Here is a 24,877-nt window from a genome sequence, read left to right on the forward strand (position 1 = left end):
AATTTGTCAATCGAAATTTTTTGGTTTCCAATAACCTCTGTGTCACTTTCTTCACTATCGGAAGCCAATTACAATGACGAGGAATTTGATTTAAATCATATCAGAGACGGAGTACATCGAGATGAAATACTACATTTAGTAAGGAAGTATAAGCCAAATAAAAAAAAAAAAAAAAAACATCTGCCCTGAAGATAAGGATAGTGCTGACAGATCATCTTCCAATTCATTGCGTACAGCGGCATAGAGTAAGTAAATAAATAAAATAATTAATTAAACTCATTAATAATATTAAAATTAAATAGTTAATTATTATCAAATTAATTAATAGCTATTTGATTAATGTTTATAAATTGTTGTTTAATCAATAATTATTATAAAATTTATTATATTTTAATTGATAATTATTGGATAATTAACTATTATTTATTGAAATAATTAAAGATTGAAGTAATTAAATAATTAAAATTAAATAAAATGTAAAGCGATAAATTGAAATTTAATAAGCAATTTTTAATATAATTTTATTGCTAAAGTAAAATTTTGGAAAAATTTCTACTGAAATTGTTATTCAACTACATAAAAGAAGTACCGCAGCCTTCTTATTCAGGGCTCCGATGCGTTCCGACTAGAGTTATGATTTATTACAAAAACTTTCAGTGAGCTCTGATCGTAGGGGGTGGGGAGTTCTTTTATCATCACAAAAATTAAATATACTTAAAGTATAGCTGATGAAAATTCCAGGGCAAAACAGAGAATGAGGATATGAGTGGGGGAAAACAAAAAATAAGGGGAATCTTGGTGAGAGAGAACGTTCTCTTTGACCGCGACTCTCTGCTGATATAATTATAGTCGCCAAGCAGATGTGTGTCATGGGTAAAATGAGTCGTGAATCTGACTCCTAAGGATGAATGTAAAGTTGCTGTTTATGCTTTCCCCCACATTAGTGGATACTGTGGGAAGACGATGTATAGGACGTGCTTGAGCAGTTCATCTCAGTATTTCACTCTTATTGTACTCACTGTCACTTAACGCACATTTAAGAACACAAATTTTCCTTCCTGCGAAGATAGGTAACTGTAAGCATAGATAACTATACACTAGACATGATGGCATGGCGAGAAATTTATGCGTTCTTAAACAAACTCCCCCAAATTTATTGCCCTTCTTAAAGGTAAAGGTTTCCGCATGTGAGTGAGGGAACTTTACTTGAACGTCTCATGTTCTCATGAGTTCATATTTCTAGGTAAATAGAGTATTGCAAGGTCTGCTTATTGTTAAACTAAAATGTTAGGAATTCAAATTTCCCCTTTAAATTGTGATTCTGTTTTATAAAAAGAAGTATCGGAGCTCATCTTATTTAGGGCTCCATCGCAATTTAAGCACTGGGTCAGATAGAATAGCGAAACTTTTATAGACTATTATATGAATATGCATATAGAACACAGGAACATTCTATATCTTGTGTATTTAAAAAGAAAAAAAAATATGTAATGTTATTCTGTTAATGTGTTGCATGCTTTTAATTAGATAGATCATAAATTAAATACATATTTGTTTAAATTCGTCAGATTAAAAAGTAAAAAAATAATTTCTGTTGCTTTTAAGTAGATTAGTTTCTTAATAACAGAGAAATTAAGTCTCAAAAAATAATATGTTAGTATTTCTGAATGGCGACAGAATGAAAAATGAAACTACTCAAAATTATTTTTTGAGACTAATAGCCCTTTTGGCCTAAAAAATAAAAATGTTGTAACAGTCTTAAAATACTAAAGCGATGTTGAAACACTGCTTTACTTCTGAGCATTATATTACAAAATTTATTACATGCATGATTTAAGCCACTTAATGTTTTTTCTTTAAATTTCTTTTAAGAGTTGTTCTAAATTGTGTTTAATGAATAAAAGCAGACATTTTGTTCTTCTGTAACCTCAGTTTTGTAGTTTTCGAGGATTACTAGCGACTAAAAATTGTAGGAAGTTAATTATAGAGAAAAACTAAACTCAGTGGTGCAACAGCCTTAGTGGGCCACAACCTGCTGTGCGGTTTTTCTGCTTTCTTGACTTTTGACCCCAGAGTGCATCAGCATATGCCCTAGGCAAGTGGTCAGCTTGCCGCAGGACTTCCGGTGTTTAGTCCCTAAGCAAACTTGGTACTCATTTTTTATCAACCCACTCAAATGATGAAAAGCTGAGTCAACCTGGCTCAGCCCGAGGATCGAACCCCGGACATGTGGTGCAGCTGCGTGACGTGCTAGCCACCTTACCACTGGGTGGTGAGTTTTAGAGATAGGATCAATCAATAAAGTTATACTCAAAATAGGCTGCTATTAGATTTTTATGATTTTTTTTAATTATCTAATTTGACATATATGTAATTTTCATTTGCCAATTCATCAACAAGTACAGCAAAAAGTATTTTAAACTAAATTGCAAAGTTAGAAAACATTAACTTGTTAGATAAATTAACAGGGAGTTTTTTTTTTTTAAATTTATCTCACTGTATTTCTAGTTAATCACATATCTTAGACTAGCCTTTAGTACTGTATATGTCTTTTTAGTTACCATCTTTCTGTAGATTTTAAGTATTACTTTTTAGCAAAAATGTAAACATTATCTCTTGGTCAATTTTTATTATTTAGAAATTTCAGTTTAATTGCATAGTGTATCCTGTAGCATGTGCAATAGGTTAATTCTGAATTTATCTATAGGATACATAATTATCTGTCATTATGTTTGTGCTAAAACTGTCCTGCCAAGTTTTTGTCGAACATATGTTGCTGACTTAAATTCTCATTCTCCGTTTATTATCTTCATTATTTCTTTTTCCTTCAGCTTCAAGCATATTTTGGAGTATGTGTATGTTCTCTGTTCTAATAACATAATTTAAATCTGTGAACGAATTACAAACAAGTTTAAAATTGATACTTTATCTTAGAAGTGTTTTCTGATGATATGCATTATGATAAGAACATGATGCCAGATTATCAAATAGAATATGCATTTAAAATCTTCAGGCTCACTGCAAATTTTTGTTCTTTAATTAATATTTATAATTAAAATTATCATTATTTTATAAAATGTTTCAGAAATTTCTCCTATGCGATAGTGTGAGGATATACAAAGCTTAAATTGCGCCGTAGCCAGGCTCAGGTACTTTTCTGTTTTTTAAGTGAGTTGCAATTCTAGCCGGAGTACACTAGAAAAGCTTAAGGCCTCTGGTTCTTCTTTTATGTAAATAAATGACAATTACAACAGAAAAATTTTAATTTAACAAATAGTCATAAAAATTGATGCTAACTTCTGAATGCATGACTCTATTTCCCTGAGAAACAAACCCTCTGACGGAGGTTAAGACTTTTAAGGAAAGAAAAGCTCTCCACCTACCTCTCTAAGGCATATTCTGTAGAGAGTGCAATGAATTTATGAGAACGGCCAAATTTTTTTGACCTGGAAATTTGTTGTTGCTTATGCTCACTTCTCTGACCTATAGTCGGCCCAAGCCCATGAAATGGTAAGAAGCTCAAGGTATGCCTATCATTGGCAGCACCCTTGAGCACCTTACAGGTGACAGTGTGATTTAGCTCAATTGCACTCCCAATTTCGAGGGAGAGAATCTCAAAAGGATAGGTCTGAGGGTCTCCCATCCCTCTTCCCCTAACTACAACCTCTCGAGAGGACTTTCGACTCGCTGCATATTCAAAGTGCCCCAATGCCATTTATGACTGTAGCCATACTATCCATTTACTAATATCCATGCTTTCTCCAGGAATCAAACCCGGGCCCTTCGCCATGGCAGTCAGTAACGCTAACCACTATACCTGTTGGCCGGCTGTCCTTGAAAGAGTGATTATTGTGGTTGTGCATGTATAATGATAGTAACTCCCAAAGGAAAGGAAAATTGTGACTTGTACTTTTTTTTATGTTGTTATGAGATCGAATTCAGGGCAAGTTTATTTTTTCCCCCATCACATTTTGCTTGACATTGCGGTCAGACAGTAATGAACTTTTCTTTCTTTGTTTTTGATGCTACATTTCTCCATTAAAATTTCTTTCCATACTCTTGTAGTGTTTTTTAGTATTCTCTCTATTTTCATTAGTGATGCTTCAAAGGCTTTCCCTTTTTTTCATTGGTATGTTGGAAAAAGAAGAGTTTGTTATCATTACTTGATAATGCATTATACAATGTATTCCAGGCTGAGATGCTGCCAAAGGCTATAAGATCTATTTCTTAATTTTTGAGTCAAATTGTAATTCCTTAACCTTAGAAAAGACAAAGTCTGATATTTTATTATTTAACTATTTATCATGAATTCAATAATTTGTTAAATTTTTATTTATCTCTTTACATTTTATTGCATTTTGACTTTGATTTAAATATTTTAATTATTAATTTTTTACTTATTTATTGGTTTCTCTTTCTTCACAGCCTTATGTAGGCCACCAGCACTTCTAATTTTAGAAATTAAGCCCTGAGTATGTAACTGATTAACTTTTACATTCCAGCTGAGTATATAATGATTATTTCAGTATTAACTGAATATATATTCCAAATGACTTTAAAAAAGGTTTTGTGAAGAAAAGAATGTTTTCTGTCTTTCAGTTGTTTTTCTTTCATTGCATCATTTATTGCTAAATTTGTATTTTCATGCAAAGTTTAAAGTTAATTTTTTTCCCTTTTTATATTTTTTGCATTTTATGCTTAACTGCTCATATCGTATCTTGAGAGACGTCACATTTTTTTTTAATATTTAAATATTTCTTCATGTAAATGATGATTTCTGAAGTTATCAGCTTGCTAAAACTTGAAGCTTGTTAATTCCTCTGATTCTGGTAATTTCATAAACACCTTCTAGATCGAATACATGAATTTCTGTTTCCTAGTAATTTTCTGACCGTGTATTTATCAACTCACATTTTTAGTTTCTATTTCCTTCTGGCTAATCTTAAATTATTTTGAAAGAGTTGTAATGGCAAACAAATAATTTACAACTTTTCTATGGTTTTCAAAACAAAATTGTGAGAGAATATCCACTTGTAATGTCTGCAATGCTGGAAGATCTCTCCTTCAGGAAAGAAAACTATATCTCCCCCTTTTATTAACTCTACAGATAGAAAACCAGGAGGGGAAAAATATGTGGTGTGTACTACTTCTGAACAGGTAGCTTAAAAGGTAAACATAACACATTAAAAAAAACATGTAAAAGCACACTAATATTATATTATACATTTCAAAAGACTTATCAGTCTCATTAATATTCTTTCTATTTACACAAAATAATTTTCTATTTGTGCAGACATTCTACATTGTTACCTAAATCATAAGTTTCTAAATTTTGCACTGTAAAAACTATGTGGAAATGTGTGCAAGGGGGAGAAATATATGAGTAAATATGGTAACATATTTGAATTAACGTTTTGAAATTTGGCATATTTGTTATAAGCGATAATAATGCGAAATCTGGTTTACACATTTGGTTAAAATTCTTTGAAATAATGAATGATGATTTTTTTTTCGCTCGTTTACGATGGAAAAAAAAGGAAAGGAAAATAGATTACTATAAATTAAGAAGTTCGCCAAGGGCGTTCGTTCCTGGCGCAAACTGAAAAAAAAGCGCAAAGATAAATTTTTTTAATTCTCCGTGAATTTCGCACCAAATTTTACGAAATTTAACATTTAGGCATAATTTGAGTCGTAGAATCCTTATATGAAAAAGGAACAAAATTTGGCATGTCATTTCAGAAAAAGTCCGATTTGTGTCAAAATAACTATTAGAACAGTGCTTTATATAAATCTAATACATATCCTAAGTCACGCTTTGAAAAACGCAATTTAAATTTCGTCTATTGGCCCAGGCCCAGTAGAACGGGTAAGATAGAACTGTCTCTTCTTCTTTTTTTTTTTTTTTTCTCGCTGTAAGAACGATAATGTTTTCCATCCAAAAATTCGATAGTGAGTTTTTAGTGAATAAACAAGGTTTACACAACACGTTTTGACGGTTTTTACAATGATGTTTGCCTGTTCGTTCATGCGTAGGTGTGCGAAGAAAGATCTTATATCAAACTTTAAAAAATTTCTGTTTTCTGAATTTAAGCTTCTTGTTTCATGTAAAGGTGGCTTATTAGACAATAAGAAGTGGTAAAGCTCTTAACAGTTCTGCAACAAGTAACATAACATATTGTTGGCGTATAATACAATAAACCATAATATTTGATACAATAAATCATATATTTGGCGTGTTTTATTGTATTATATGCCAACATATTTTTGGAATATAATACAATAAAACACGCCACATAAATACTAATTCAGAAGTCAAACAACAAAAATTTTGTAAATATAATGCTGATTTTTGTTGTTTGATTTCTGAATTAGTAAACCATAATATGTTCTTGCAGCATATTTTGCAGATGGCTAAATATCGCGGAGATTTTACTGGCAAATCAAAACGAATTTAGTTTCCTTGACACTGTATAAATAACCTAAAAGAAAATTAAACTATAGTATATGCCTCAAAGTATTTATTTTAAATATAGTATGATAAATGCTTAATTATCTTTAATTAAAATGAATAAAGGGGCAAACATTTGTTTAAGTCGATATAAATTCAGGAAACCAGTTATGACATATGCCCACGATACTTAATATAATCCGAAATATCATATTCCCGACATTTTTACATCCTTGTACGAAGTAAAAAGGAAGTATTTTAATCGCGAAATACTTAAGGACAGAATAAAATACTCTTTTTTCCCAAATGAATTATAAAACTGATTAAAAATGGATTCAGAAGAGATTTTTTTCGTGGCGTCTGTACGTACGTACGTATGTATGTATCTCGCATAACTCAAAAACGAGTAGCCTCAGAACTTTGAAATTTTGTATATAGGACTGCTATAACATGTACATGGAAACTCCTTATTTTGGTTGCAGTCGGCCGCATTAAAAGTATATATATATATATATATATACACTCTATCACTTGGATCAGTAAGCTCAGTTTCTTTATTCTTATATGTTTATAAATTGTGCATTTTTTGCTTTAAAAATGATCGAATTTTGTTGTTCTTATCTTCCGGTTAAGGTTTTCATGCCCTTAGTTAACCTGCATATTATAGTTATAGAATTATCAACAATTAAAAAGTTGTTTAAGTGCGGCTAAGCCTAATTTTTGATTACCATGGCAGCCATGTTTGTTTACATTTGAAACTTAGCAGAATAGTGAATTTGTTGCCAATCTAGAGAAACTAAGCTTCTCAACAACAAAGTAAAGTTCTTTTATTATTGCGAATTAAATTATACTTAATCCATTCTGGAATTATAATTTAAGTTATTAAATGATCCCATATATTGACTCAGCATAGCATCCACAACAAATTAAGTCAGTTTCTACACCTTCAGTGTCTTTTTGCCCAATGAGACCAAAAGTAAACTTTCAGTTTTGTGCACCTAAAAATCCTCCTTCTGCTTTCGCTGGCCGATGCTTGTTTTTGCGTAGAAACTCTATTTGTAATTGTAAAATTTTTCTTTTAAGTTGTTTTAACTATGTTTTGTGTTTTATGTTTTTCTGTATCGTTAAATTTTTATGATACTATTAAAACTAATTAATTGGAACTCTTAATATATATATAGAAAAGTAATAAGTAACACTTTTTACAGCCAATTAATTTAATAACTGAATAATTTAATAACTGAAATAGAAGATTTAAAGGAAATAACAAAGCTAATTAATGCTCAAGTTAATAACCAGGCCCCAACACAATTTATTAATTTCTATATTAAAAAAGCAGGCATTAACTTTTCTTTTTAATTTTTTGACTCTTTATCGTGTAACATTACCTTAAACCTTAAATAGAGGGTAATGGAGGATTTTAAAGAATTGATGGATTATACTTGTAATATTAATTAATTAATTTGTAAAAATGTATATTTAATCAATATTGAATTCTTTCCTCTTACTAATGAAGGGCCTATTCTTTTCAAAAGACTCAATTATAACCTGAATTGAAGATTTAAATTTTTTTTTCTAATTTTCCTGACTTTTGGCCAGAATTTAGTAAAGTTTTGATTAAACTTGTAGAAATTCAGTTTTAATAAATTCAGACTATTACAAAAAATTTCTTACTTTAATTTAAAACAGTTTTCAAACTCAAAATTAAATTAAATTAATTTTACTTCAAAAAAATTTTTTGAACATTATTTCAAAAACATTTTTTTGATTTTTTTTACAATCCTTGTTAGTTTGCAACATCTATTTTCTCAAACTTTAACACTTAGCAATTTTTCTTACACATTTTTACAGTGCTTCACAGTTAGAAACATTTTTGCACACAAAACACACATTTTACATTACTTAAGAGTTTACAGAATAGGTTTATACAATAGATCTCACATGTAGCAGCTTAACTCTCAACTTTACCTTATATTAGCACCCTCTATTTATACAGTTAGCAGAGACATACTACTCAACCTTACTTAATTTAGCAAATGCTATTCCACTCTCTGGAATTAAAACTTACTATTTACTTGCCTTTTTAGTATTATTTATGTATTTTTTATAAATTGTATATAGTTTATTTTTAATTTGCATAATTTGTGTCGGGGAAGTTTTCAAATAGGCAAAGGTTTCTAAATTACTTTTCACACTGGCAATTTACATTTAATTATTATTTTAATTCTTAGTCAATTTGCTTTCTAAATTTCTCAAAATTCCTTTTGTTTAAAAATTCTTTAGTAATTCACTACATTTGATTTACTTTTGCTTTTGAATATTACTTACCCATACCCATATGGATGACGAAACACGAATTGAGTACTTGAAGATTAAGGTTTGGAGGCAACTTCCCTTTGATAAGATCTGTCTCCTGCCTGCTTAACAATTATTCACTAATGCAAATTAATTTAGTCATAGAATTTAAAAAAAAAAAAATTTAGGATTAATTTTTTGCAATATTATATATTTATTTATTCATGGTTTTGGATACTTGCACTTAATTTACATATGCTCTCAGAATTTAAAAGATATTGTAAATTAGTTTGCGGCAATAATTAATCATTTATTTGTATGCAATTAAAATTTCATAATTTAAAATTTTAATTTTAATTAACTTTAAATTTGCTTATAGACGAATACAGGATGTTTGTTAAATTCAAATTTGAGTTTTTATGTATTTTTTCTTCTCGCAAAGTGAGAACTGAATTCATTGAATAAGAAATATATCTGTAATGAAATTCGAGGAAATAAGTTTAAATGAAAGGCAGGGGAAAATGCGTATAATTTAATATTCCGTACAAAGAAGTCGTGTGCTTTACACATCAGATTTTTCGTAATTGGAAAACAACCAATTAGATTTTGTTTCCAAGCGATCAAACGGAAGTGATAAAGCTAGTTGCTGTTTAAAACATGGAATTGACCAGAGGTCATGTGCTAGCAAATTCTTTTTTTTTTTTTTAAAAAAAAAAAAAAGCTTGGATTTTGCGATTTGTATTGATTTGAGATTACGAAGTTGTGCACAAAGTACTGTGGTAAATTTTAAATAAGCAAGCGTCTCTGGTCAGAGAATGGATTAACGAAATCTTTTATATATATGCATAAGAGGAAAATATTTTTATTTATGGACGTTTCGAATGACTAACTGCCTTTAGAAACATACATTGGTGAGATTATAGAGTTCCTCACTTTTATTCTTCTAAATTAAGTGTCGAGGAACTTAGTGAACTGCTAAGAGAATAATCGCTTAGTTCCGAGACGAAGGGTTTATTACCCTTCATTTACTCAAAACAAGATTAACAGCCGGCCCCTTCCTTCGGGCTTACAGCCCAAGGGAGGGGCCGCCCACTTGGGCATGAACTCAGAAGTCAGAAATAGGAATTAACTAAGAGATTTAGCCGAAGCTAACACAATTCTAAAGTGGTTTCCCGTAGTGTTAACCTATCAAAAGGTACTAAATAATATGGCCGAGCGTAATAACAGCTTAGAGAAACGTAGCCCAAAGCAGGCAAATGCGCGCTACTCAGGAATCCTCACTCCCTCTGTCGAAGTCACTTGACTTTAATACAGTACAAAGTCTTTAATCTTGACATCCATAATCCGGACCTCGAAGCTACAAACTTTCTGCGCATTCGTAGCGTTTACGCATGCGCATAATACGCTTACGCATGCGCGTTTAATGCGTAACGGACGGTATAAGCTAGGCTAAAATTATCTAATTATCTATTTCAGTTAATGTTGCAGATTGCGTTGTTCCTTAATCTTCTAATTGGATCCGGCTTATTATTTTTTGCAGACTTTTAGAGCAATTTTATAAAAAGTGAGCTTGAACTTTCGATTATGTCAAAAAGAGTTTCCGATTCTGGAGCTGCCAAAGGATCTACAAAGCGAAAGCATGCTTCGATGTCCATCAAACAAAAAGTGGAATTGCTGCAAAAAATGGATAAAGGCATGAAGAAAGTGACAGAGAGGTTAGTGAAAACGAAAAAATTTCGATTGGCAAGTTAGTCTGTATTCTCGGCACAACAATTACGGGACTTGAACAGCGGAACTTTGTAACTGAACAAGAAATTATGTCTGTTTATAGAATTAAAGAGAAAGTATTAGCACATAAAACGAAGCAACTTAAACAACTTACCTTGAAAGAAATGTTTAATAAAGTAAACAAATAAATATTAAGCTGCTGGGTTTTTTTTTTTTTTTTTTTTTTTTTTTTTTTTTTTTTTTTTTTTAAATTTTGATACCCTTTAGATCATAATTGCTCTTTATTTTATAAATTACGGTTTCATATTTTTAATTTTATAATTTCTGCATGCCATCTTACGAGATTTAAATTGATGATCTATAATCCGGAATCGCCGAAGTCCCTACGAGTCCGGATTAAAGACTTTGTACTGTACTATTATCATTCTCATTTGCATTCAACGCGATTCTAAAAACTCATTCTGGTACGTAGTTATAAGTTGAAACTAGATAATACAGGAAAGGTTAACTAAATCATACTCACTGTTATTAAATTAAAATATGCCTTGCAAGCTATAGTTTCACTATATATCGTATTTCCCCTTTCTTTATTCCTAATTTTATCGTCCGAAAATCGGGAGGGAAAAAATAGTCGAATAATTTAACCAGTTAACTGTGGCGCCCTCGTTTAAGCGTGCGCACCGTTTTGTGTCGCTAGTATCGAGCCATGACGAGTATATTCATTAATCGCAGAGTTAAGTTGCGCTGGTAAAATATTGAATGAAAAAAGATGGGTTTATTTTATAAAATTGAAAATTTTATGACTAATATTTACTCATTTGGTTAACATAAGCATATATTACATACCTATTAAACTAAAAACGCAATCAATTAAATATTATACATATAAAAGTAAGAATTTAAATTCCTGCTGTGAAGCGAAACAGGGTAGTATACACAATGGGACTTCGCAGATCGAACACCAGTAACGCGATTCCTTCCTGATCTTACGTTTGTAGCAATGCGAACACCTTCGCGTAGGGTTGTTTTGTTCCGATGTTCCAGGTATATAATCCGAAACATAATTCCCGCATGATGGCTTATATTAGGTCTAAATGGCCAAGTTTGTGTCGATTTATTTATTTCAATTGGATACGTAGCAAAAGTGCCTTCAATAAATTTGAGCAAAAAGCTGATACGCGATAATGTTCCATTATTTTCTTTATATAATATGAATGGATTCAAACGCATAATGTCTAAGAAATAGAGAAATATCTTTTTATAGTACTTTTTTGAGTCGTTTTCTTGCTGTGGAGTACGCTATGATAATTCCATCGCTCATGTCCACTCCACCCATTTTTTTATTATAATCAATCACTAGCTCCTGTTTCTTTGTTATTATTTTCTTTTCTCTGTTTCTATTACGTTGTTTACACTGCTTTATACGCATGACGAGTATACTCATCAATACACAAATCGTGCCGCTTCTCCGTGACGAGTATGCTCGTCAATCACAGCTAACTGGTTAATTTTACGAAGGACACGTTACAGTAAGAACATATCAAATGAACCGCTCGGAGAGTATAATGGTTTAAGTAATCCCGGAGGAGATATGGATGCGAGGAAATGTATAGTGTCTGTGCGGCATGAGGGTACTCTAAATATGCGGCGAGCCAAAAGTCCTCTCGAGATCTTGTGATGTTGGAAGAGGGGTGGTAGACCCTCGGACCTGTTCACCCCTCGGGGTGCTCTTCATCAAAATTGGGGGCGGAATTGAGCGAAGTCGTGCTATCACCTGTCTTGTGCTCAAGGCTGTTGTCCACGACAAGCACAATCTTGCTCTCCTTGCTTCGATGAATTTCGTGGGCTTGTTCTGATGTTGCTGTGAGATAAGTGAGATAAGTCACAACACATAGCAAATGATAATTAGTCACAGATAAACTACTTATAACTATCACAATACTATTTATTGAAAAGAAATCTGTGTGCTAAGAAGAATACATAGTAATATTAATTTTATAATATCTGATAAGAACTTCATTTCTACTTCCCTTTAGCTTGAATCTAGCCAGTTCTTATTATTGTCTCTGCTACTATTTGAACCTCAAATTATCCATGAATAATTAGGGAGACAATGTGCAGCCGATTCGGCGAAATTACAGACGTAATTATTAGAACGGCGTATTTATCAGTTCGTGTTTGCTTCCCCGTGCGGAGTTGTTTCGTCTGTTAGGCTTGCATAAAGTTCAACAGTTAGAAGGAAAAGTTTCGGCGTGGAGTTCGAAGGTAGTTGCCTTTGTTAGTGAGATCATTACGTCGATGAATCCGTTTTAAAATTTAAGGGAACTCGTTTTTTGAACGCGTTAAGAAGAGAAAAATTACGCGAATTTTTTTAAATTTTCAGAATCTGGTGCTAAAATGCGAAGGCCAAAAATAAGGAAGAAAATACGGTATTACAGGAAAATAACTTACGCACAAGGTTGAAACTTTCCCAATAATTCTGACAGGAAATATCATCAATAACACACATCTAGATATTTTCTTCAGTTCAAAATCAGACTTGATAATAAGTCAGGCTTGATTTTTATCATCCATTAGGCTTGTTTTGATACATCAGGCTTATTATGTAGTGATGCAATGTGACATTGAGACATTTTTAGAAATAAAGTCTTAATTAACTGAAATATTTCGCTGGTAGCCTTTGCAAAAACACAGTATTTTGAACTAATGAGGTACTTGAGCTTTATAAAACAAGTTTTCCTTTGGCAATCTACATCGGCGAATCTCTGTAAACGCAGATTAAAATAAATTGAATTGCTAATTTCAAATAAAATATTAATGATTAAATCCGAAAGCATTAATAAGCAGTTTGTATTTAAAAAAAAAAAAAAAAGAAAAGAAAAGAAAAAAAAAAAAAAAAAGAGACACGAAAAAGTTTTATGAAATAAAAGGAATGAAAAAAATATTTTTTAACGGCATCGTAATGTTAGCAACGATCTTTCGTTTAGATATTTTGATTATATTTTTCCAGGAATTAATTATGAGCTAGAGTCTTGAATTAAAGTGTGACTAAAAAATTTTGAGAAGATTCTTATGATTTTGCAAGCTAAATTTTTGTTCACGTTGCCAAATGTTAAATTCGGATCAGGTGATGATTGCAAGAATAAACGGAAAAAAAAAAAAAAAAAAAAAAATTGTTGCCAGTTAAATAAATAATAATTTTCTGTTTAAATTGCTTTAAGATGAATGAGATTTAATTATAAAAGTAGCCACTAATGTGGCCAGCCACCTAAAGTAAGTATTATAGTAAAAAATATTAAAAAAAGATTTTACTTCATACCAGGTAAAGGAATGTTAATTGTTAATTGAATTTTGATATATATTGTTTAATACCCCCTTTTTTATTAAACTTACATTTCGTCTTCTCAGAGTTCGAAATTTAGGCTCAATCCAAATATAATTCACACATTATTTATTTTAAAAATTTCTATTTTTAAATATTTTTTATAAACTTTTAGAGAAAAGATTTTGTACTATAACCTATAAAATTTTTAGTATCATCTTAAAGTAGGTGTATTTCTAAGCATACCCGCAAAAAAATTAGAGTTTTTTTATTCAAAATTTGTTAAGATAAGATACACGTGAATTTACATTTTGGCGCGTTTTGAAATTTGGTGTATTTAATATAAGCGATAATAAAGAAAACGTGGTTTACGCACTTTGTTAAAATTATTTGAAAGAATGAACGATGGATCATTCTTTCTCTCGTGCATCAATGAAAAAAATTAAAGTAAGTAGGTTACTGTAAATTAAGAATTCCGCCAAGTGAATTATTCTTGGCGCAAAATGAAAAAACGATCGCCAAGATAAATTTTTAAAATTCTCCATAAATTTCTCACCAAAAATTACGAAATTTAATATCCGGGCATAATTTGAGTCATAGAATCGAAATATGGAAAAAAAAATGATATGCTATTTTAGAAAATGTCCTATTTTGTGTCAAAATACCTATGTTAAAATAATGCTATATATAAATCTAATATATATCCTAAGTCACGCTTTCAAGATATGAAAAACGGAATTTGAATTTCGTCAATCGGACCAGTAGAACGGGAGATATAGAACTGCCCCCCCCCGCAGTGGACCTACGTATGTATATATACTTGTATGTTATTCACATAAGTCGAAAACAAGTAACCTCAGATCATTGAAATTTTGTATATGAGATTAGAGAGATTTATTTTAGTCTTACAAAATTGCAAAAGTGAAATATGGATGTAGATAATTCTTTTAGTTTTTTTCTTTTACTGAGTTTTTAGATCAGATGGGTCTTTCTTAGTCCAAAGGGGCTTTGTCCATGAAGGACTATTGTTTTCGTTTTGCAATTTTGGGTTGAATCACTCTAAACGGCGAATCACTTTTCAAACTGTTGCCACCAAATATTACAATCCTGCATTATATTTGAAGAAATTAAATAATGAAAAATCTGCACCAATGTAGGTATATTTCTCGCATTGTGATAAAACAACGGTACCTAGAGCCATCGAATTTTGAATGACGTAATCGTCCTACGAATATGGGCATGTGGAAGACGAAATTTGAAATTTGGAATTTATTTTATTATCAATTTCATATTTTGTGAAACTTTAACGAATTTTTGAGTAACAAACTCAACGCTTTAAAAGCGAACAATCTACGGGGGAAAAAAATAACTTTTTATTTCCAGCGTGTGGAACTGTGTATCTGAAATTCTAAAGATATGCTCATTTTAAAATTATTCTGCGACATTGCTGTTGAACTGAATTTTATGGTTTAAGTGCAAAAAACATGATATTTAATAAATAAAGGTCACGCACAAAACGTCAAAAAAAAGCCTCTTTGGCCGTAATTTAAAATTTGAAGCCTTTCAGTTCCCCCCCCCCCCATTAATGGTCCTTAAAAGTACTTCAGTGTGTATAAACCCTCCTCTAAGCTCTGAATGTAATGTTTTGCTTCAAAAAGCTGATAGAATTAAGAGCATTCTTTTTTCAGCATAACAATGACGGATGTTTTCTTTCTTTCAAAGTCTCGACCTCCGTCGAGAAAAAGGAAAGTGGGATATGCATTCAGAAGTTAGCATCAATTTTTAATTATACTATTGAAAATTAAATTTTCGAGATCAAATTTCTATTGAAATTTTGGTTCATTTATGTAAAAGAAGTGCCAGAGCCTTCTTAAGGGCCCCGGCTAGAATTTATGGTTGATCTCAAAAATTAAAAAATACCGCTGCCGGATTCAACGCAATTTGAGCTCCGTAACTGCTACTTTAGAAGAATTTTACACAAAGAAATTTTATCCAGAAGAATAAACAAAAGATAATTTAAGAACGAAACAGATTTTGACGCTATGAACTGCTTTTATCTTTTTATAATTTAGTTTTACCAATTAATTCGCTTTAATTAAAAAGCTACTAAATAAGTAAACTGAGTAAAGTTCGATCGATTGAGTAATTAGTTAATTAACGTAAATAATCCAGTTGATGAAATTAATTAAGTTTTTCAAAAAAAAGTTCGTCGAAACTAAAACTCAAATTTATATATTTTTCAAAGCTTGCAGTTTTATCGTACTGCAATAAAAAAAAAGTATGAAAATTCTATCTAGAGATTCAGATTAAATAAAATATTTTAAAAAAATCTAAATTCTATGCCTGTGATAAATGAATGAGTATTATTAATCAGAAAGTTATTTGTTCTGCAGTTATGCTTTTATCTCCGATTAAAACTTTAAAAAGAGAATAAAATGATGATTAAAATCGAATCCGATGAGAAATTAGTTGAATTTGAGTAATTATAAAAATGTTCTGAAATAGCAAAGCACTGACTGCATAAAGTAATCAATATTATAAAAGCTTGAATTCGTAAGCTTTTTTTCGCATAATGTAAAAAAAAAAAAAAAAAAAAAAAAAAAAGAGTTTTTACCGATAATTGCTAGATTTTTCTTTGTACTGAACTCACGAAAACATCATTAAATTTTTTCCGTTGCCATGTTTTATTAGACAAACTATTTAATGTTCTAGAGGAAAAGATGAACTTGGACAGCAACAATAACTACAAATGAACGGATTTACGTCTGTCTGAGAAAACAAAAAGTAAAAATAATTACTTTTCTGACATTGTAATTAAAATGTCCCGATAAATTATTAAACAATTTCGCCAACATAAATGGCACTAGCGTTCAACGATTAATTGTCATTTTACAGAGCAAACGACAATTAATTTTCCTCGAAAAGTCGTTACAAAACTTCTGCTCCTAGCGACCAATTTTGGAAGTAATTAAAATGCCTTCAGTAATCATCTTTGTCCGCGCTAGTGTGTTATTGCCTCTAATAACAGTTCTTGCTTCTTATTGGCATTTATTCGAAACAAAATGCCGTTTTCTTAAATGCAAGTATGTAATTAAACAAATCATTAGCGGACGAAAGATGGAAGGTTTAAAAGATTTTCTATTCGGAATTATTGGAGTGGATAAATTTTTATTCCTTGTCTCGTTCCAATGCCCTTTCTTCTTTATTTTCAATTCTTTGTATCGCACTTTATTCTTTCCTATTTTTATAGACGGTAAAGGACGATCTGATATAATTATTTTCTCTGTAATAACAATTTCCAAATCTTTTTGTATTTCTTTTGAGTTTTAGAATTTCTTGAATAAGTTGTCTTTTGAAAACTGAAGTTTATTTAAGAATAATTTTTATTATTTATTTCCTTCTCGAAATTTATTTGATGCCGATAATTCAATACATGATTGTAGTTGGAAATATCTTTTATGTATGGCATGTCTTCTCGTTTTATCGTGGAATTAGTTTTAACACTCCTCATTAAAACGGCTGTTCATTGCATTTGTTTTAATCTGCTATGAAGAAGATAAATTAATTTGAAAAATAACAAAATCTAATAAAAGATGATTTTTAATTATCCGCTGATACATTTAACAGACCGTATTTTCTAAAAATGATCGAATATATCTAGTTTCCGGAAATAAAATGAAAATTATTAAATGCGGCTAACTTGAAACTGTAGATTGAAGTACCGGTATTCAGATGGTCACTAATGGGACGATGGTTGCTTGAAAGCTAGTTAGTAGCTCTAAATGTAACATGACTAGTACTTTATAGCACATGCAGGGAAAGTTTTCAAAAGTACCAGTGTTGTATGTTTAAATGTACGTTCTAAGAATACGATTGCAACATGCAACACTTTAGCACGTCGTGTAGAACATTCTAAATGCACGTAACACAGTCATAGAATTAAGGACCCGCTCTCTGAAAGTTTCGGTGCTGCTTGGGTGGTATTGTTTTTTTACAAATTATAGATTTAAGTAGTATTTATTCTGCAGTAAATAAGTCCCATATCTTATTTCCACGTGCAATTTTACCATTAACTTTCAGCCCCATGTTCTAAAAATTTTTTTAAATATTCTCGTCATCTTTCCCTTCCTCATTGCATGGTTGTTGTTGACTAATGCTCACTTGTCTGACCTATAGTCAGCCCACGAAATTTCTCGTGGCAAGGAGAGAAAGATTACGATTGTCGTTGGCAACAGCCTTGAGCACTTTATAGTTGACAGTGCTACTTAGCTCAGTTCCACCCCCAATTTTGATGCAGAGCACCCCGGGGAGACTGGTTCGAGGGTCTTCCACCCCTGTTTCCCTACCAACAACCTCTCGAGCAGACTTTTGTCTCGACGCATAATTATAGTGCCCCCATGCCGCACGGACACTAAGCATTTGCAAACATCCATGCGATCTCCGAGATTCAAACCCGGGCCCTTCAGCACAGCAGTAAGTGATGCTAACCGCTATACCGGTTGGGCCCTCATTGCGTACAGAGAGCGAGCTTCCCTAAATTTTAAATAGATTCGTCCAAGAACGTAGTGGTAGTTTTCGTCTTACTAACAATGACAAACCCTTCAAACTGCCTGCGAAGGTCAATCTGAACCTTTTCCTTCTAGCTGTTGGCCCACCAGCGGCCGAGCGGTAAAGTCGCTGAACACTGGTAGTTCGGTCCGAGGTTCGAATTGCGGGAACGGGCTGGCTGCATGGGTATTTTCGTGGTTTTTTCCATGTGTAACGTGTATGCGAGCCAGTTTCCCTTAGAAAGTCCTCCACGAAGGCATCCCTCCCCTTAGGCAGATAGCCCTAATGTGCTTTGCCATAATTAAATACACGCCTATACACACACGCCTTCTAGCTGTTGAACTTAATGCAAGTCTTATACAAAAGCCGACACCCATCCCGGCGAAGCAAACAAGAACTGACATTCCGTCTACGATTTCGTCGAGCCAACTGCCCAGGGGGGAAAGGGGTTAGTGATTATGACAGCCGTACCGAAATGCCCGGGCTCGATTCTCGGAGAGGTCATGGAAGTAAATTGCCCGTCCCTTCATACGAGTTCAGTTTTTCTTAGCCCAAAAGGATGCTACACCGAATACGTTGTTAGTCACGAAACGGGATTTTGCGTCTTCCGCTATATACGGCTGTATTTCTTTTCAAATTGTTGCCGCAAAATAATATAAATACAAGAAAAAATGCGTATAATTTAATATTTCGTACAAGGAAGTCATGTGGTGTACACATCAGATTTTTTAATCTGGAGAGAGGAAGGAACAGACAACTTGCCTTCCCTTGCCCGTGAAATATTCCGCTTCCGCGACTCGGTTTAATGGTTTGAAGAGTAATCATGACAAATGGCCGCACCGAGGTGCGTATCTATCGAAGAGGTTCCGGAGATATTTGGACGAGGTACTGGAACCCCAAGTTAGACTGTTTAGGGGTGCTGTTGGCCCAGAGTTTTTGCTAACAGATGACAATGCTCGGCTTCATCCAGCATATGTGGTGTCAGAATACTTACAAGCAGAAGATATCACTCGAATGGACTGGCCACCTTGTAAGGATCTTAAGTTTTACTAACATTTATTTTATTTTAAAACTTTACTATCCTCTCTTATTTTCCACGTCCGGCCAGAATAAACGCGTTAACTTGTTTATGCAAATTGTACTTGCTGACGCTTAATTATTTAAGTTGTGGCCTTTTTGCCAAAAGCACAGTTAGACGGAGAGAAAGTGAGCCGCCTTGACACTACATTTCACGCGAGCTTCCCATCAGTTGCTGTCTGCCTTTAAGGCCTGAGGTTTTATTCCTCTCGAAATCATAGACGTATTGTAGTTTTCAGCAGTTTGCGTACTACATACGTAATAATTTAAAAGGCCAGTCTTAGTCATTTGTGTAAAGTATTCAAAGTTAGCTTTTATTTAAATTTTAGTTAGTCAGTAGTTCTTATATTTTTGCGTTCAGACCACAAGTGGTTGGTTTTTGTATCCCCAAGAGCAGCTATAATATCGTGGAAAATAAAGGGTAATTTAATCCTTCTCATCTTGTCATCTTTGCTACACTCCATAGGACATAGTCTGTTGTCAAACTCACTGTCTAGTCAGGGCACGTCATGTTCGCCAAACAGATTAGAAGGAACAGTAGTCCTGATAAACTTACTCACCCGATTCGTACCCTATTGAGCATGTGTGGGATGCCTTTTGGGCGCGGAATTTCAGCGCACCAAAAGCACTTTTAGGAGACTGGTGTGCAATTCCACAAGACTTAATCAACACTTTGGTAAAGTCTATAAAATCATACACCATATTAAAGAAAAAATTTTCCACAAGAGGTGACTTAATTTTTCCAACGTTTCCAATTTCCATGAATTTGGTTTTAATTTCAATATTTTACGAATAATCAACGGCCAAATATTGTTATTTGTGTTAACTAATGCTTTTGTAGAAATTCCTATTAATAATTTTTCATTAAGTATCGGTTACGTTTTATTTCTGTCATTGTCCTTTAATTTTGATGACCAGTGCAGAAAAGCAGGAAATATGCTACAAAAAAGATACAGAAATCTGAATTCAGAAAACTTGCCCTTAAATAATTTGTGAAACGCAGGTGTTAGCATTTTCTTTGTCAAACTTCTCAACAAATTCTGAGAAAGGTTAATGTTAATGTTATTTGCACAGATTTGCTTGTTCAGATTTCTTTAACTTACTGCGAGCAGTAATATTTAGAAAAAAACGCTTGCGACTCGAGGCAAAGTTTGTAGACCTTGGACTACGTGTGCATAGTGTGTACCATCATACACACACACACACACACACACACACACACACACACCAAAAAAAAAATATATACATATAAATATTACATGGGCATACAAGGCCTGTGTATAAGCATAGATATGTTGATTACAATCATTGTCTTGTACAAGTTACATAAAATCATGACAGCTACGTGTACATTTAAGCATTATCTGAATTAATATTTACAATACATTTACTGAGATAATTAAATTAAACTTGTAATTAATTCATTTACACATTGACTGGATTTTCAATATCATTTAAACTGCTTTACAATATTATTTTTATCAAGTACATACAAACTGGATAGTAATATGCTTACATTACAATAGTTTTGCTCTTACAGTCCTGTTATTATTCTACGGGGTGAGCTATTTTTGGCTAAAAAAAAAAAAAAAAAAAAGAACAGTTGTATATCTCCCATTCTACTGAACCGATAATCGAAATTTAATTTGCGTTTTCATGTCTCGAAAGCGCGACTTAGGATATAAATTAGATTTATATACAGCATTGTTCTGACATAGGTATTTTGACACAAAATCGGACATTTTCTGAAATAACATGCCAAATTTTTTTCCATATTTCGATTCTACGACTTGAATTATGCCTAGATACTTACTTGTATTAAATTTTGCACTTTTTGGTGAGAAATTTATGCAAAAATTAAAAAAATTATCTTGGCACATTTGTTTCAGAATAATCCACTTCGCGAATTTCTTAATTAATGTCAACCTATTTCCCTTTCTTTTCTTTTCTTTTTTTTTTTTTTTTTTTTTTTACCTCGGTGTACATAAGCGAAAAAAAGTTCATTCTTCGTACTTTCAAAATAATTTTAACAAAGTGCATAAACCAAATTTTGGCGTTATTATCGCTTATGACAAATGTGCCTGTTAGAACTTTTCATAGTATAAAGGGCGCTGTTGCGCCGAAAGAATTTTTCTGTGTGTTTATTTTATGTAACTGTCGGTTCGCCGTTGTGATGTGTTTGTATTATTGTGACGTATTTTGGTGTTTTCATTAAATATAAACGAAATATGTCGTCATGTATTTTGTATACCAGTTTGAGATGAAATTACTACTGATGCAAACCCGTCGAAACAAAAATATCATTCGTACAAGAATAATCGTTGTAGTGTCGCTTCAGTTCCGTCAAGTTTCTAACGCGATTCGACGTGCATGCAAAATGTAAATAAATTTATAAATAAGTATCTGTAACTTCGTAAGGAATAAAATATAGGTTCTATTGGAGTCAGAGAAGTGTTATTTTTCTAAATTTGCATACCAGACACTTCACTGGTGTATCTCAGCGTGATCGAATTGTACAATGGCTGACGAAGAGGAAACCGAAATTAAAGCAATAACTGCGTCTGTCGCCAAGGTAAGCGTTAAAGTTCCTCCTTTTTGGAAGCCAGATCCTAAAATATAGTTTATTCATCTAGAAGCATAGAGTAGAGTAGACTTTAAGGTACCCCTTGTATTACGGCGAAGTTGTATGATTTATCGCCAAGTTATTGTTTCATTTATGGTAGCCTGAGTAGTTGAATGTTATGGAAACTCTATTGTGACGTACGGGTGCATGATTCTGGGAAATTTTGAATCATGGGATGTTTTGTAAGCGTTTTTGTGGTGTGTGTTAAAACCATTTGAATGGGTTTGTAGGAAGAAAGGCTCAGATGGTCGCTATGTGAAGCTTTCGATCAGAAAGAGTACCTGGTTTGAAAAAAGTCATTTGAGTATGATTGATATTTTGATTTGTGCCACAGACTAAAGACGAAGGAACTTCTAAATAGGGTAAGTGAATATTTGCTTTTGGTAGTGCTTAAATATATAACATGTTTTTCCTTTTTTATGTTATTTTATTGTTTGGTTTAAAATGTATTTTATTGAGATTATGGATTTTTTGTTTGCCTATATTGTAGACTTTGGTGCTCCTTTGACTTTTTAAGTGAAAATATATCGATGTGTACATGAACAAAGTAAAGGGAGTGCGCATTGAAAGTTTGTGCAATTCGGGTATTTTTTGTAAGTGAAAATAGGTCGAGGTGTACATGGATAAAGTCAAAGGAGTGTGCAATGCCATTTTTGTGCAATTCGGGGAGGGGGGTTTGAAATGAAAATAAGTCTATGTGTACATGGATACCGAGTTTGTGTAATTGTTTGTCTTGTTATTTTGGCTTTGAGTAGCGGCGATTTTTGGCGGAAAAATCGCCGCTTCGCAAGCCAAAATAACGAGTCAAAGAATTGTACAAAATTGCCATGTACCGCCAAAAATCGCCAAGTTTTGCCAAGGGGTACCCTAAACTATACTTTTACCAATATTGGTTCTATTGGAGTCAGAGAAGTGTTATTTTCCTAAATTTGCATACCAGACACTTCAATCGTCAATTGTTGTTTTCGCCTTTCGAACTTCGCATTCGTATGGTGTTTCACTTCGTCATATGTCGCCGAGAAACATCGTATGGTAGAGTGAGTAAATAGTTTAGTTGAAAATTTGTTTGAATAGAATACTTTGTAATTGTTGAAATAGTAAAGTTGTTTATGTCGTTGATCTTTTTACGTGAGTAAATAGTTCAGTTGAAAATTTGTTTGAATAGAATACTTTAATTGTTGAAGTAGTAAAGTTGTTTATGTCCTTGATCTTTTTACGTGAGTAAATAGTTTAGTTGAAAATTTGTTTGAATAGAATACTTTGTAATTGTTGAAGTAGTAAAGTTGTTTATGTCGTTGATCTTGTTTGGTAAAAATTTGCGTTTAAGTGTAGAATCGCCTACATATTTGATTGGCGTTTGTTTGGCGCTTTTTACAAGAGTAAGAAGAATTGGATTTTTGTCAATTTTCTTCGACTTTTTAAGTGAAACTAAGTCGACGTGTACATGCATAAAGTCGAGAGATTGCGCAATGCCATTTTTTGTGCAATTCTGGGATGTTTTTTTAAGTGAAAATAGGTCGATGTGTACATGGATACCGAGTATGTGCAATTCTTAAAAACGCGCCAAGCAGTGGCCGATTCCGCACTTTCCCCAAAATTTAGAACTTTCGTTTTCGCATTTACTGAATATTTGCATTGATATTTGGGAAGTTCGAATGTCTTTGCAAGTAAGAAAATGTTGTGTTTTCTTAGAATTAGAATTTGTTAATGGTTGAAGTGTGATTTTTTTGTTGAAAATTACAATTTGTTTTCTTAGAATTCTAGAATTAGAATTTTTTGTTAAAGTTTGAGGGGTAAAATTTTTTACTAGAAGCTGTGCAAATGGCTGAATTGTTAAAGCTTCGAACTAAGCGTGACACACATCGTGAACAAACTTTAAAGTTAGTAGAAAAATAAACAAATATTTGAATGAATCGTATATCGACATAGATGTATGTGATTGATATTGAGAATGGATGAATAGTAAAATTGAAATTAAAAGATACTAAATAGTGACATTTATAAATTGTTGAAAAAAGAACAAAAAATTAAGGATGAAATTAACACAGTAGATGAATATAACGAAAAAATAATACCAGTTGCAAAATAAAATTTAAAAAAAATTAAATTAAAATTAAATAAATTAAAAATAAAGTTGCAAAATAAAATTAAATCAATTGGAAAAGTTCCATATCAGTCAGGTGAGCAAACAGTAAATCCAGAAAATGATCACGTGGAAAATAAAACTTTGCATTTAGAAAAAAGAACTAAACTCCATAAACTTTCGCTTCCTCGATTCTATGGAGAGCCTTCAGAATATTTAGATTTTGGGGTAAAATCCTAGTATACGGTGCAGCCTTGGCGCGATTTTGAAAATTGCCAAAAATGACCCAAAGAACGTCTATGTATATACTATGCACTCCATACTATCACTACATACATAGTATATACTATGTATAACTATACATATTCTTTGACTCGTTTACTACTCATCGGAGAAAGTGCAGAATCGTGTACTGCTTGGCGCCTTTTTAAGAATTGCACATACTCGGTATCCATGTACACATCGACCTATTTTCACTTAAAAAAACATCTCAGAATTGCACAAAATGGCATTGTGCACTCCCTTGACTTTATCCATGTATAAACATCGACCTATTTTCACTTAAAAAGTCAAAGAAAACTGACAAAAAACTAATTCTTCTCACTCTTGTAAAAAGCGCCAAACAAATAAGTGGGCGATTCGGCACTTTAGCCCTACTCATGTCTCGTTTTTACTGCCGCCAAACGTAGCCAAATCCCGTGTGCACCGGATACTATAGGATTAAACCGACTTTTGGAATCAGTTTGAGAATTC

The 24,877-nt window shown here is 32.4% G+C and overlaps 1 long non-coding RNA gene across 1 annotated transcript in view; it reads left to right on the forward strand.

The window, feature by feature from the left end:
• The first annotated feature begins 22,141 nt into the window (after window positions 1-22,141).
• LOC118197111 (uncharacterized) overlaps window positions 22,142-24,877 on the forward strand; it is a 29,973-nt gene continuing 27,237 nt past the window's right edge. Inside the window, exon 1 of the long non-coding RNA XR_004759519.2 lies at window positions 22,142-22,403. This is a non-coding gene — a long non-coding RNA (uncharacterized LOC118197111). The remainder of the gene's footprint in view (window positions 22,404-24,877) is intronic.

Source organism: Stegodyphus dumicola, chromosome 10 (assembly GCF_044657685.1).
Source record: "Stegodyphus dumicola isolate Sdum_Otavi_A_Nest chromosome 10, ASM4465768v1".
Classification (NCBI taxonomy): domain Eukaryota; kingdom Metazoa; phylum Arthropoda; class Arachnida; order Araneae; family Eresidae; genus Stegodyphus; species Stegodyphus dumicola.